General features: G+C 45.0%; 1 long non-coding RNA gene across 1 annotated transcript in view; it reads right to left on the reverse strand.

Moving 5' to 3' along the window:
- Positions 1 to 4313: 4313 nt before the first annotated feature.
- LOC128841476 (uncharacterized) overlaps positions 4314 to 15484 on the reverse strand; it is a 57848-nt gene continuing 46677 nt past the window's right edge. Inside the window, exon 3 of the long non-coding RNA XR_008445849.1 lies at positions 4314 to 5870. This is a non-coding gene — a long non-coding RNA (uncharacterized LOC128841476). The remainder of the gene's footprint in view (positions 5871 to 15484) is intronic.

The raw sequence follows: 15484 nt of genomic DNA on the forward strand, positions 1-15484 counted from the left end.
GCGGGTACCGATCGATCTATCAGGGATCGATTTATCGCGTGTAGTGTAGACACGATAAATCAATCCCTCTCCTGTCGACTCCTGAACTCTAGCAGTGCGAGAGGCAGAAGCAAAGTTGACGGGGGAGCTGCGGCCGTCAATCCAGCACCACGAGGACGCAAAGTAAGTGATTTTAATTCGATCTAAGATACGTCGACTTCAGCTACACTATTCTCGTAGCTGAAGTTGCGTATCTTAGATCAACCCCTCCCTCCCCCACAGTGTAGACCAGGCATCAGTGTCTTGCTATGATGCCAAGAGCAAAAGACACCCCTGAGAACTTAGCCCTTGAATATTCAGCACCTCTTAGGTGTTGTTCAACACCTGGCAAGATTATGAGGACATGTACCAGTGCAGTACACACCATCGAACCAGTTATACACAGCCGTCACCCTTTGAATTTCCAGAACCTTCTCTCTAGCTTGTGTTGCTGTAGTTCCCCTTGGAAAGATGAGAAACGCTCCTCAAATATCCTCCCATTTATCACAAGCTTGTTCCCTTGTACACATCAATATTTCTGCAAGTGGGGCCATTAACCTGGCCCAGCCATTACACAAGGGGCCTTTGTGTGTTTAATTACGTGGTTTAAATCTGCAGGATCCGTGATTCAGGACAGAACAAGCTCTTGCATCAGGGCCAATCTTGAGGCCAAAGCATCTGTGGGTCCTTTTAAAGCTTTAATGCGGATTAAAAAGTTAGATTCCGGATGCTGAGTATTTTTGACATTTAAACACATTTTTATAACTAGAGCACATGACAATCCTTCAAACAACCATGTTGTTTTATTTTTACAAGGCCTCCAATTAGCCCGGGTTGTTTAGATTGGTAATACGTGCAAGGCATAAACTTTCGTAGCACATGGCATATGAAAACAAATAGCCCCCATCCGATGTGCATTTCCCGTGGCAAAAGAGCTGAAGGAAATAAGTGGCATTTTTGTTATAAACTGTCGGCAGATTTCCTCCCTGGAGGGTGCCAGGAGTATGTAATACAAAAGAACACACACACATGGACCCAAATCCTCCAATGGGTGTTTCTTCTGGTTGAGGACTTCAAGATTTGATCCAGGGGAAGTACCTTCTGGCTTTGTGAAGTCCTGCTCCCTGATCTTGCGATGGATAGTATGGGTGCATTGAAGGTAATGGGGCACTCCAGGGGTGTAGCAGTAGATCTTTGCATTATCAATTCTAGGTGCAGAGCCCAGGTAAGCATAAGTGAAAGGTCCTGTAGTGAAGGTGCTGGCTGGGTATTGCGAAGACCAAGGGTCAGTTCCCTACTCTGCACCAAACTGCCTACAGGACCATGCACAAGTCACTGAGGGCCAGGTGTTTAGTTGCCTAGTGGGATTTTCAACAGCACCTAATACGAGTTAGGCCCTGATCTATATCTTTTGCTGTGTAAATGCCTTTAAAAATCTGGTCCTGAGCCTCTCTGGAAATGTCTACACTGCAATTAGGCATCCGTGGCTGGCCAGTGTCGAGTTTGTGGGTTTCGAGCTATGGGGCTATAGAACTGCAGGGTAGACATTTCAGCTTGTATTGGGTTCTGGGACCCACCCCCCACCCGGAGTCCCAGTGCCTGGGCTCCAGCCCAAGCCCAAACGTGTACACAACAATTAAACAGGCCTGTAGCCGAAGCCTGAGTCAGCTGACACAGGCCTCTGTGCCTCGGTTGCCCATCTGTAAAACAGGGATACTAGCACTCCCCTGCCTCCCAGGGGCATTGTGAGGATAAATACATTCAGGAGTGTGAGCTGCTGTGGGCAAGGCTGGCCCCTCCCCTTTGGCCTTGTCAGTCACATGAAGGATGGAATAAGGGCTTAAAAACAGGAAGTTCCCAGCAGTTGCTGGGTAGTTCTGGGAGAGAGCAGAGAGTGGCTCTCCAGCTCCCAAAGAAGACTTCTGAAAGCCTTCAGAGGAACTGCCCTCAGGGGCTACAAAGAGACAACGGAACCTAGTATTCTGGCTAGTAAGATAGGTTTTGTAATCCCCAAGGCAAGCCAAGGTGATCGGTGCTGCCATCCTCTACTCATTTGGGGGTTCGAGGACCTGAGAAGATCAAAGGGACTATGGCAGTGGGAGCCAAAAGCTACCTCCCCGCCCCCTGCATCAACCTAAAAAGACCATCTAACACAATCTGCGATAGGGACTCCTACTCAGGCAGGTGGGACTTTTCAGTGCCTTTCCAGTAGCAGACACCCATCAGCAGCCTCAGAACGGTGACAAACACATGCATTCTGATGTTTGTGATGCACAGCCATCTTTATGCAAAACTAGCCTCAGGTGTGTCCAGAAAGAAATCCACTCTTGTGTTGAAATATGCGCCCGTTTTTACTAATGAATGGAGATGATGAACATTTTCAATGTTTGGTTTTCTTTTGGCCAAAAAAATCAAATGTTGACCAAAAAAATAAAAAGTAAAAGAATGTTTTCACATAATTTGGGGTGCGTGGGGGAGATTCTAACCAGCTGTAGAGCTGGTCAAAATTTATCAATTTTTTTGGAAAATATCATCATTTTGAAAAATGAAATATTAAAAAAAAATAGCAGTGACAAATAGTTTTGTGAATGTTTTACTGCTTTTTCAACCAGTTCTGCTAAAAAATTAGCTTGTTTCACTCAAAAAGTTCACATGCCAATGTAAAACATTTATCCACCCAGTATAGGGAGCACTCCAGGGCATGCTGGGGGGTACAGAAGGAGGATGTAGATTGCGGGTGGGAGACGGTGTGGCCAGGGAATTCTTACACCCTAAATCAGTGTTTCTCAATGACCGGTCCATGGACCGGTGCTGATCCTTGAGATCTCCCTGACACAGTTTAGGAAGACAGCAAGCCAGTCCCTGGTATCAAAACAGTTGAGAAACACTGCCCTAGCAAGTCTTCATCCCAATAATGACCCATGCTGGTCTCTGCAACAGGTGCACAAGTTAGTTGCTTGCTTAACTCGTCCCTGGCAAACCTTGGATGGGGAGATCCATGCCCTAATGCTACCATACAGTGTGGTGAGACTTTATCCATTAATGTCTGTAAAACCTTCTGAGATCCTTGATGCCATATAAGTGCAAAGTACTGTTAGTGACCTTTATTCTTATGATACAATTTGGTATCTTTCTCAAGCACAAAGGTAAAAAAGAAGGATTCCATCAGTCACCACTTCTTCCCATTCGTATTCTTTACTTTGATTAAACATCATCTTCAAAACTTGACAAATTAATGTTTTATTGTCCCTGGATATTTCTAATGGAGCTAAATGTGCACATGGTTAGCCATAAAACCTGAAACCAGGGAGGGGATCATTACCAATTTGAAACTCCATCCAAGTTTGCCAAATGCTTTGTGAATCTGGACCCTGTTTCAAACAAACGTGACCTAACAAAGGGTTTCACTTCAAAGCTGCATGAAGCTTGATGGCTTCAACTTGTGATGGGACCAGAATCAAAACATCCCTTACAAACTTTGGGGAGGTTTCTGTCCAGATGCAAGCTGGCCAACAAACTCTATAATGCAAAACTTTGCATACTCCCTATGGACTTGTGTTCACTACAAAGCTAACTAGTGTTATAGCTTGAGAGTTGCCCTTAACCCAAGTCTCATCCACACAGAAAAACCCCTCATTTGAATGTGGTGGTGCTACGAACTTGAGATGGCTAAAGCTTGAATGAGCTCATCCCCTCAGCTGCTAGTCACTCTACAATGTGGACGTTGGCTAGTGCCACACGAAAACGGCTAGTCGTCCAAAGATTCTCAATTCCTCTGGGGACAGACAAGTGCTCTCACAACACACTGAAAGAATGCATAGAGATAATCAGCACACTGCAGTGCTATGAACCATGGGATACGCCCCCAGAAGTCTTTGCGCCACACTCAAGTACAGCACCAGTGAAGATGCAACAAGTCGAGTATTATTTTGCAGTGTGACTCCTTTCACTCGAACTAGGCTAACATCAGATAAATAATTCACATGCAGATCACTAGAGTTGACTCTGAGGTGAAGGCATACCCTTTAAGCCCAATTCAGTATAGGCTTTAAGGATATATTCAAATCCCATTGTTCAATGGGGCTTAAACACATGCATAAGTGCTTTGTTGAATCAGGGCCTTGGGCTAACACATTAGCATTCTTCACCCCATCCCATCCCATCTGTGTATGAATAATTTCCAGTGAGATTAATGAGCATTATCCTAATCCTTTAGGGAAAGAATAGGAACCCTGGATACTATGGTGGTGAATATATCAGAAGCTCATAGGGACGGACGGATGGATAGACAGATAAATGACCAGACATGATTTATTTTTGTTAATATCAGATGACAAAATCAGTCACAGGGCATAGATATGGGTTATTTTTACATAGCCCATTTTCTGAGCATAACCATATTGCAAATGAAAATCAGTTCCACTTTAACGTTAAACAGTGGCAAATCAAAATGTGACTCATTGTAGAATTATTTCAAAAATGCACATATAGGATCAACATATTTATTCAGTGTCCTTAAACCAAATAAACAGTTGTATATTGTTACCTACAACATAAGTCTTTGGTCTTAAGTCTCTGGCCAAGAAAAATATTATCATAGCTAGTTTGTTATGAAAATGTTTGAATAAAAGAAATAACATCAATAACTTATGAAAAACTTCAACCTTTAATCAGCTGAGCCTTAATAGGGTTCAAGATAACACTGAGTATTTTGCCAAGAGTATAAAATAATCATAAAATATTGTAATTGATGTACGACTTTGGTTTATTACAGCTTGCAAGCTAGGTAGCTGAATACATGGATAGAGAAAATGTTGGGTCTTATGTCAACATTGTTGCAATAACTAATACCAACTATTTGGATTTCAGGAATTTCACTATTTTTTATTTATGGTCTATACAAAAATGTAGAAATCCTGGGCCAGATTCTCAACAGGTGTCAAGCCGTGTAGAGCCATCGTAGTCCATGATCCATGCTGATTTACACCAATTGGGGTTTCGGCATAGTGTATTTAAAAGTGGATTTGGCAGATCTATTCCCTGCTCAGATTCAACCATCTAAATGTAAATCTAACAAAAATACAGCAGATAAACCTTGGACAATAAGTGACACCTGGTTGTTTCCTTTTTGGAAAGTAGTTAGCTGCAAATAATTCCTAATATAACGTTGGCAGTGCTCGGTGAATACAAATCTTTATTTGGGAGCTGCAGGGTGAGCTTTTTTTCTTGCTCTCTTGACAGTTTAACAGCACGCCAACAATATTTGCTTAAAGTCTTTGGCTCCATTAATCTCAACCCCTGCTACGTAGGTTGCCAAAGCTGATGACAAATCCCAGTTAGCATGGATCATCCACTTCCCCAGGACAATATTTTTCCCATGACATTAGAATAGCAATTTTCCCCAAAGAGGGCACAAGTCTACCAATTCTCAAGAAAGGATAAGTCTATGGCTTAACATGACTGATAGAGATAGCTGGGGACTACATGGAAATAGGAAGGATGAAAAATACCCTTGCACTCTAATTGGCTTTTTTGTTTGCACACAGTTGCTTCTAATATGGACAGATCTCCATAAGAAAACACAAAATTAGCACCTGTTAGGACAACTTAACCTTCAGGGAGAAAAGCAAACATCCTTGGGTTGTCTAGATTTTGCAACAAGGTTAAAAGACAGCTGATTTTTGCCAAGATTATTTTAACCCTTTCTTGCAGTACACCACCCTGCATAAACGAGGAGAGCTGCACCGTTCGTCAACGACATGTAGAGCTGGATTTGAACGTTGCAGCTTCTTCCTAGCTTTGCAGTGGGCCAAACCAATTCTCCTGGATTCAAACTTCATGCTCAGGCCTATCTGTTAATAGATAGAAATATTTTATTTACCTTTGAGTAGCTCCTAAGGCCCCAGCCAGGAATCAAGGTCCCAATATGCTAGTTGTTGTATAGACAAATCATGCAAAGACAGTCCCTGCCCCAGAGAATGAAAGGATAAATGGCAAAAACTGATAAACAGGAGTGGATGACAAGGTAACAGCAAAGACATACTTCAGAATAGAATTCATCAATATTAGATAAAATGGGCCAGATTCTTAACTGCTGTAAATTGGCGTAGCTCGATTGATTTCAATGAGCCACGCTGGATCAGCTAAAAATTTGCCCTGATGTGTGTGTGTGTGTATGTATGTATACATGTGTGTATATTAATTATAGGGATTATGGAAGAGAAAGATTGGAAATGTTTTTTTAATTAGGTTTTAAGCACATCTTTTAGGGGTAAACAAATGTATCCAGATACAAGAAGAACTGATCCAAACATGTGCCCAGAACCAGAACCAAACCCAACCATTTCTAGATTTGGGAACATTAGCTTAACATTGCCTTTAATTGCTCTTTTCCCCCTTCTGTCATGCATCTGGGTACTAGCTGGGATCAGAAGTGGAAATCCCTCAATGCCATGAGAGAGACTGTTCTTACAAAGTGTCCTTTCTGAGCAGGAAGGACAGAAATTCCACCAGGAAATCTTTCAGCCAGGCCTTGATCCTCCAAAGGCATAAGCATGTGGTTAACTTTACACTCGATGAATAGTCCCACTGACATCTAAAGGACTTCTCCAAAGATGAGCATGTCTTTGCAGGACTTGGGCATAGGTCATGAGTTCCACCTTTTCTATATGGGGAGACATGTCAGAGAAGAATAACTACTCAACTACCGTGGGGGGGGGATAGCTCAGTGGTTTGAGCATTGGCCTGCTAAACCCAGGGTTGTGAGTTCAATCCTTGAGGGGGCCACTTAGGGATCTGGGGTAAAATCAGTATTTGGTCCTGCTAGTGAAGGCAGGGGGCTAGACTCAACTCAATGACCTTTCCCAGTCCCTTCCAGTTCTAGGAGAGAGGTATATCTCCATTTACTATTATCCTGGTATAATTTAGCTATTCCAGTACAAATCCCCTGCATGAAAACACTATTACAAGAAAAAAAGTGAATTTTTATTCTGCAATAATTAATCTGTTTCCAAAGCTTCATTACTCCACTGTATCTATGGTGGTCAATTTCCCCCAAGTAGACAAGCCCTGGAACCTTCTCATAAGTTTATCCTATAAGCTGATGTTGATATTTTAATTCTTCCTTAAAATTTGAGAGAAAGAAGAACATATCAAACCTTGGTTGTCTAATTTTTTTTCTACATCAAATTGCTATTCTCTTTGTAATCACTGACAGCCTCCATTGTATCACGCAACCCTCTTCACTGGGAAGCGATGGGGGACTGAGTTATTTGAAGCAGCCAGCCGCTTTTGTGTAATTTAGACTAGTGCACCGTGGAATTTAAATAATGGCAAATATAAGCTATGAAGCCCACATCAGAGAAAAAGTGACCTTTAAAAGCTTAAGGACAAAGAAATTTTTAAAAAAAAAATCAGTTTCTCATGTCTGCTAATTCTTTGCTAAGTAGTTCATTTAATCATGCTCATTAAAATGTTCTTTTTTGGAACGTTTTGGGCTAGCTTGCAGCTTTGCCACAAAGCCTGAACATGGAGCAGCGAGCAGGCGTGCTGCCCAGAGGGGATCAAGGACAGAACCGGGTCTCAGCGAGCCACAGTATCAGTGGGGCACGCTCTCACCATTTTATCACAAGCCTGGTGAAAGCTGAGGGTTTCCTTTAAAGTCCTAGCTCAGGGGTCCCCAATGCGGTGCCCGCAGGCACCGTGGCGTCTAAGTGTGCCCGGGTACTGGCCGGCAGACGAGCATCCGCCGAAAAGCAGCGTCATCCAGAGGCATCGCCGCGGATTTTCGGCGGCATTTCGGTGGCGCCGCCTATCGACATTGCCGCTTGTCGGCAGCATTTCGGCGGATGCTCGTCCGCCGCCACAGTCCTCCGTGACTCATCGTCTGGCGCCCGCCAGACGAAAAAGGTTGGGGCCCACAGCCCTGACTCCTGGGGCCAGCTGATTGCATGAGTATCTCAACTCCCCTCCCTCCCCGCCCCCCACTTTTTTAAAGTAAGTTTCTAGCCCTTCGGGTTGCAAAGAAAAACTTGAAAATGGGACCCGAGTGCACCTTGAAGGCTTGGAAACCAGGACAAAAAATTGGGGGGTTCTTTTCATTTAAATGTCATGATCTTTGAGCCAATCTCATGGTTTTTTTGTGGGGAAGGGAGAGCTGACATGGTGTTTGTGGTGGTGTGTTTTTGCAGGGGTTGAATACACGGCGTTGGCCGTACTGCAGGGCAGTAATTCGCACCCCATTTGCTCTAGAGGGGACGTGATCTTGGCCAGCCCTATATCTGGTACCGATGACTTGCCCACCCACACCCGCTCAGCTGCACTGACCAGTGTGTTGGAGGCTGGAGTCAAGACTCTGCCCACTCTCCATCCCCTTGCACGGGAGAGACTGCCCTCCTTCCTACACTTCACCCTGGGACGTGGCTAATCTGTGTCTGGGTGTAAAAAGCAGCCTCACACACCCCCTTGCTCTCCGGCACAGCTCTGCCCTTTAAAAACAATGGACTGCAATGCCTTGTCACTTCATTCAGACCCAAGTTAATCTGGTCCTCCCTGTAACACGATCAGCAAATCTTGGAGCCCATTTATCAAAAATAACACACATTTCCTCCCTTTTGATTGATGAGACTGTGTAGGAAGGTATGTTGGTGAAGACAGCGGCTGTCACAACTGGACAACTCTATTCCTGGACTTAGAAAGCTGCTGTCAAGTATGGGAGGCCAAAATGCCAAATCCAGACAGAAGAGAAAAGATCCTAAGGGAAGAAATCCAAGATTAAAAAAAAAAAAGATGCTTGCAAGCAAAAGCTGTGGCATTTCGAGATTGCTACGGAGAATGTGAGACATTGGCATGTAACAATATAGTCACCCAGCTTACACTCCCAGTGTTTTGTTACTGCTGGAAAATGAAATTGATTAAACTAGGGACTTTAACTTTAGTGGAACTACTCATCTGGGTAAGCTTACAACCATGCAGGATCGGGGCCTCAGTGAGTCTATTGAGCTGAAGACAGTGATTGCACTTGAGCTAACGGGATTGTAACACCATTCAGCTAGCAATGCTTCTTATCACTCTCCAACAGAGGGACCAATCTCTCCCCCGGCTGCCCAAATACATTTGTGAGGGTATGCCTTCACTACCCGCCGTATCGGGGGGTAGTGATCGATTTATCGGGGATCGATATATCGCGTCTCGTTAAGACGCAATATATCGATCCCCGAACGCGCTCCCCGTCGACTCTGGAACTCCACCGGAGCGAACGGCGGTAGCGGAGTCAACGGGAGAGCTGCGGCCGTCGATCCCGCGCCGTGTGGACCCCAGGTAAGTCGATCTAAGATACTTCGACTTCAGCTACGCTATTCACATAGCTGAAGTTGCATATCTCAGGTCTGGTCTATACTACCCGCCTGAATCGGCGGGTAGAAATCGACCTCTCGGGGATCGATTTATCGCGTCCCGTCGGGACGCGACAATCGATCCCCGAATCGGCGCTCTAACTCCACCAGCAGAGGTGGCAGTAAGCGCCGCCAACAAAAAGCGGCAGAAGTCGATTTTGCCGCCGTCCTCACAACGGGGTAAGTCGGCTGCGGTATGTCGAATTCAGCTACGCTATTCACGTAGCTGAATTTGCGTATCTTAAATCGACTCCCCCCTGTAGTGTAGATGTACCCTTAGATTGATCACCCCCCCAAGTGTAGACCAGCTCTTATTAGTCTCTAAGGTGCCACAAGTACTCCTCATTCTTTCCCCTGCTGGAGTCTTCCATTTCTTTGCCAGCACCTCAAACAGCTCCCATTTTTGCTACCCAGTGGCCAACACTACCCCAAAAGGCCTTATCATCAGGCCTTTGCTACCAACCCCCCTCCCTCCCCAGAGAAGGGTTGCAGCAAAAGCAGAGAGAGACTTAGTTTTGACAACAGATTAAAAGGGAACATTCCACCGTATAAATGTAAAATGGCTTTATGGGGGGGACCTATCTATATGGTTTTGTGTGTTTTCTGAATAGTCAGTATCTGCATGTAATGGTTCAATGTCACCCAACAGGAAGTGTGTGCACAAAAGCAGTGATCCTTGACTAAAGAACCACACACTTAACAGCTCAAAAGCAATTGTTGTAAAACCTGACAGAATGGTGGCTAGCAAACATATTTTATTGTCATTGGTGCAATGAAGCTACAACACTTTCGGGGAATTTTACCTTGGGGAATGGTGGGTATTTGATGAAGAAATCTGAGCTCAGCAGGTCACGGCCATGTTTACTGTTTCCTCCGGAACGTACACATCTTACACAAAATGCAGCCCGGGTCTTCAGAAGAAAAACACTTTATTCAGCGCTGAATAGATCCAAGGTCATATAAAATAATAGCTCTGAAGTTTGCACAGCGGCTCAATAAACTACAAAGGCCAGGCTGATGAGCAACTGAGTGCCTTTGACTCCCACCTGCAGCCGGGGGTGAATTTGGCTTTAGCGGCGTCATTTGGGCCCTGATTCTGAAAATCGACTTTTTCTCGCAAGGTGCTGAACTGTCTCAGCTCCCACTGGAGAGGTTATCTGATCGGCGGGAGGGTCGCTGGGACAGAAATGCGTGGCCCCAGCTCAGGAATCTGAGCAGCGATAGGCTGTTGACTAGAACTAGTGTGTTTGGAAATGTCATCCTCAAAGATGGCTGGCCCAATGGTTAGAGCACTTACTTTGGACTTGAAAGACCTGGGCTCAGTCCCCTGTTCTGCCACAAACTCCCAGGGCAACCTCGGCGGGGAGTCACTTAGGGTACGTCTACACTACCCGCCGGATCGGCGGGTAGCGATCGATCTATCGGGGATCGATTTATCGCGTGTAGTGTAGACGTGATAAATCAATCCCCACTCGCTCTCCCATCGAGTGATGAACTCCAGCTCGGCGAGAGGCAGAAGCAAAGTCGACGGGGGAGTGGCGACCGTCGATCCCGCGCCGCGAGGACGCAAAGTAAGTGATTCTAAGTCGATCTAAGATACATCAACTTCAGTTACACTATTCTCATAGCTGAAGTTGCATATCTTAGATCGATCCCCCCCTCTCCCAGTGTAGACCAGGCCTTAGGGTAGGTAACAGGGTGGAACTGCAGTTGGTGTGGACATACCCAAGTCAATTTAGCCAGCTCAGGTGCAGGACGAATGAAGCTGCAGCAGCGTGGCCTTTGCAAGTAATTAACCAGGGTTCCTGGCAGGCTGGGAACCAAGGCTCTCTGCCATGGCTTCACTGCTAGCAGTACCCAAGCTGACTAAATTAAAGCTCGCTCGGGTATGTCTATCCAGGCTGTACTCACACCCTGTGACTGCAATGTAGACATGGTCCCCTCCTGTAAAATGGGAATAAATTGCACTTCCCTATTCACAGGGGTGTTGGATACATTTAAGACTGTCAGGCTTAGATACTGTGGTGATGGAGCCAGGTAAGTACATTAGATAGATTCCTACCAGGGCTGGAAGTAAATAATTGGCATAAATCACATTAGTTCTGGCTTGGAATAGCATCCCAGGTTGGCAGAGACCTGAAGTGAAGGCAATCCATGGCCGCACCTTCTCTTCTCAATAGAATCAGTGGTTAGCAAAATGGAAATATCCTGCGGAGATTAATCCTGGTTAATCGCTGAGTCAACCCTCATTTTCTTTTAAAGATTTAAAAGTTTGAGGGGGGGGGTGAGAAGATGCAAGAGGAAAAAGCTATTAGTGCCAAATAGTCTCACCATCCCTTTAACGCAAGCCAAAGGGTACGTCTATACTTACCTCCCGGTCCGGCGGTAAGCAATCGATCTTCTGGGATCAATCCCGGAAGTGCTCGCCGTCAACGCCGGTACTCCTGCTTGGCGAGAGGAGTACGCAGAGTTGACAGGGGAGCCTGCCTGCCGTGTGTGGACCCGCGGTAAGTTCGAACTAAGATAGTTCGACTTCAGCTACGTGAATAACGTAGCTGAAGTTGCATATCTTAGTTTGAAGTGGGGGGTTAGTGTGGACCAGCCCAAAGATATAGGGATTAAAATTGATCTGAGCCTAGGACAGGAGAGGCAGAAACTCTTGAGCTCTAATCTGAGCTCTGACATTGACTCACCATGAAGCCTTGGTCAAGTTGGCTTCCTGCCTCAGTTTCCCCAGGAGTACATACCAGCCAGCCGTGCCAGAAGAGTGTTGGGAAAGTATTTTGAAAGCTTTTGTCTGATGCTTTTAAATTACAAGGATGATTTACACATGGGTCAATTATTTCCAAATGTGTCATATGTCAATGTCATAATTTCTTAGCTGCTAATAAGGTTTACAGGTGCCTTTATTTACTCTCAGATGTGGGGCGTCTACAAAGCAGCACAGATCTCATGGCCTTAGGCTATTTGAATCATTATGTATGATGAATAGTGATGAATGAGCTGGCCCTCTTCCATTGAGATTAATGGGAGTTGAGCTGCTAAATCTCTCAGACCAATTTGAAAATGGAGTAAAATAGGTCCTGATCCTGAGAGCTGTTAAACACTTTCAACTCTGGGTGAAGCCAATGGGGCTTGGAGGTATTGATCTCCTTTCGCCACTGGGCCAGTTCATGGGAGTGGAGGGTTTTTAGCATCTTCAGGGATCAGGCCCTTAACAAGCATCATTTTTAAGTGTGTGGCATCCCAGAAATCAGTGAACATAAGAGCCAAATTCATTACTCCTGGGGAGAACTCCATTAGCTGCAGTGCAGATACCCCCGGGGTGGCCAGCAGGTTAGACCCACCCCAATACTTGCAGACAACATTCCATAGCTATTTCATTTTCTACTGCAACTCACTGAGAAGTAGATTAAGAGGAAATATTTGATGGATTGAAGAGGTAGGGGTCTTAAATATAGCAAGATGATAGTGGCATAAGTGACCGCCATCCTTATATGTTTCAACTCAGAGGAACATTTTGCCTCCACCTGGGAATCAAATGGGTTTCCTAGGCAAAGGGACAGAATTCCCTTTGGTTTGTTTGGGTCTGAGGGGACAGATTGGCTTTATCCTAGCTCTCAGGCTTCTGGGAGCCAGGCTCTCTTTTGACAGAGGCAAGCTCCAGCTAGGGGCTTGTGCAAGGCCCCTGCCTGAGACACCAAGGTGAGAGATTGCTTTTGGGCAGGCGAGATCAAAGCACAAGCTTTGCAGGAGGCAGGTTGTTCCTTAAATTGCACCAGGTCCCAAGGCCGCTGGTTCACTTTGGCATATGCTGCCGCTGACCTCCTTCCACGAGAAACACAAGGATACAACCTGACTGGGTCGAGGAAAAACCACTGCACCACTAACCGTCTCCACAGAGAGGTGGTAACTGACTGAGCAGCCTTCAGAACCCCCCAAAATGGCCATTGCTTAACATTCAGCAAAGCAGACGGCTCTGGGAGCAGTACATGGTGATGCCTGTCATTTACTAGTGAGGGTGGGAGGAGCCTTGAGGGAAAGGAGGGCTGCAAAATTTGCATACCATTGTAGCAATATATGCCTATAGATCCAAATACATCCTTGGGTGCCATTCTCCTTACTTCAGAGGAGGGATGTCCGCTGGAATGCCCTCTAGTGGTGGCTCTGATTAGAGTCCTTCCTTAGAAATATCCATTGGGCTACTTGCATCTGACGAAGTGGGCATTCACCCACGAAAGCTTATGCTCCAATACTTCTGTTAGTCTTAAAGGTGCCACAGGACCCTCTGTTGCCATTGGGCTACATCACCCAGGATCCTTAATTGGGAACTGGCTGTGTCTGTCCAGGAGAATTTAAAGCAAAGCATGGTGGACTGTGAGCAGCAAACTGCTAGGTCTTTCTTTACCACAGAAAAAAATCCTACGAGTATACAGGTGGATGGGATACTATGGGGATGGGAGCCATCCAAGTAGCTAGCGCGAGAGAGAGACTTTTAAAATAATGTAATTTAATTACATTATTTGCAAAACAGTTTAGAACCATGAAATAATCTTCCTAATACCACTGTGAGGTAGGGCAGTATTACTCTCCCCCGTTGCAGATGGAAAAACGGAGGCAGAGAGGGTAAGTGATTTGTTCAAAACCTCAGAAGGAACCAATGTCAGAGTAGGTATTAGAGCTCAGGAATATTAGAGCACAGTTCTGTGCTCGGGTCATTAGCTCACACTTGTTTTATCTGCAGCACCCCTTCCCTATTATACACACAAACAAAACTCCTCTCCACATTCCTATAGGCAAACCAGCCAGCCTGTGTTGGACGGGGTCAAATTACAATGGTCAGAATATATATAGAAATCCTGCATCTGAAAAGGGATTATATGCCCAGAGGGGAGGGCGGGAAAACCCTCCTTTAATCAGAACCTAAATGGGAAGACCCAGGTTGCACTGGAAGTGAGAGTTCAGAAACGCAAGGAATGAATGGTCTGCTTTGTATCCGCAGCTTTGATAGATCAGTTCCTTCAGTGACAGACTTGTTAATCTTTCCAATGTTGCTTTTTCAAAAAAAGACAAACACAGCGGATAAATGTAGAGGGCCAGCCACATCCCCTCCCATAGGAAGTCTCACCACATGGGCAATTCTTCCAGTTAAAGAAAACAGCCCGCTTTATTTACAGGGTAAATCATTTTGACTTATCTTGCAGGGCTTGCTCATAACGAAGTGACAGTTTCTCCCAGTTGCACAGTAAAGGGCTGACTGGGAAAATGTTTTCCTTCCCACCATGTAGAAACAACCGGCCAAAAGGAGGTGAGGGAACTCTTCATTTTTGTAATACACTGTTAATGCTCTCCGAGCTGACAATCACACGGACGCTATAAAGGCCTGAATTCACCGCTCCTGGCAACTGCAGCTAGAAATCTGAACCTCTACAGGGATTTTGAGCTAAGTACATTGAGGCGAGTTAGATCTTTCAGCCTTAGAGGGTAAGGTAACCATTAAAACGGTTTCTAATTAAATTGTGTTACTCTACGAAAGAAAGAAAAAAAAAGGTCTCCTTTTTCTTTTCTTCTCTGTTGTGACCCAAAAAGCAAATACATCTTCCTCACCTAAAGGAGATACACATTTGGGGAGAGGAGATTTTTAAATCATGAACACTCCAAATGGGAGACGCTGATTGTTTTTTCCTTCGTATACATTTTTCCATGCTCATCAGCTTTACACAGCTGAGTTAATCCAGCTGTTTTTTAGATATGTGGCTTAAATACAAATAAAAGTCTGCACAGTTTTGCACAATACTGATTATTGTTTTCTTTCAACCAAAAGTTTGCAAGAGAGGAGTGGACTTGGGCTCAGTCCTGCGCTGGTCAAAGTCAATGAGAGCTTTGGCACAGATTTTAGTACAGGTCTGATTCAACCCATTTGACCAGATTCTGACTTCAGTTGCAATGGTACAAATCTAGAATAACTCCACTGGCGTTTTAGGCCACTGATAACTGCAGACACTTACTCATGTTCTTAACTTTTGGCGAGTGCATAGAGTTAAAAGCATGTAAATGTCAGAATGTTTGAAGGA

Source organism: Malaclemys terrapin, chromosome 8, assembly GCF_027887155.1.
Source record: "Malaclemys terrapin pileata isolate rMalTer1 chromosome 8, rMalTer1.hap1, whole genome shotgun sequence".
NCBI lineage: Eukaryota > Metazoa > Chordata > Testudines > Emydidae > Malaclemys > Malaclemys terrapin.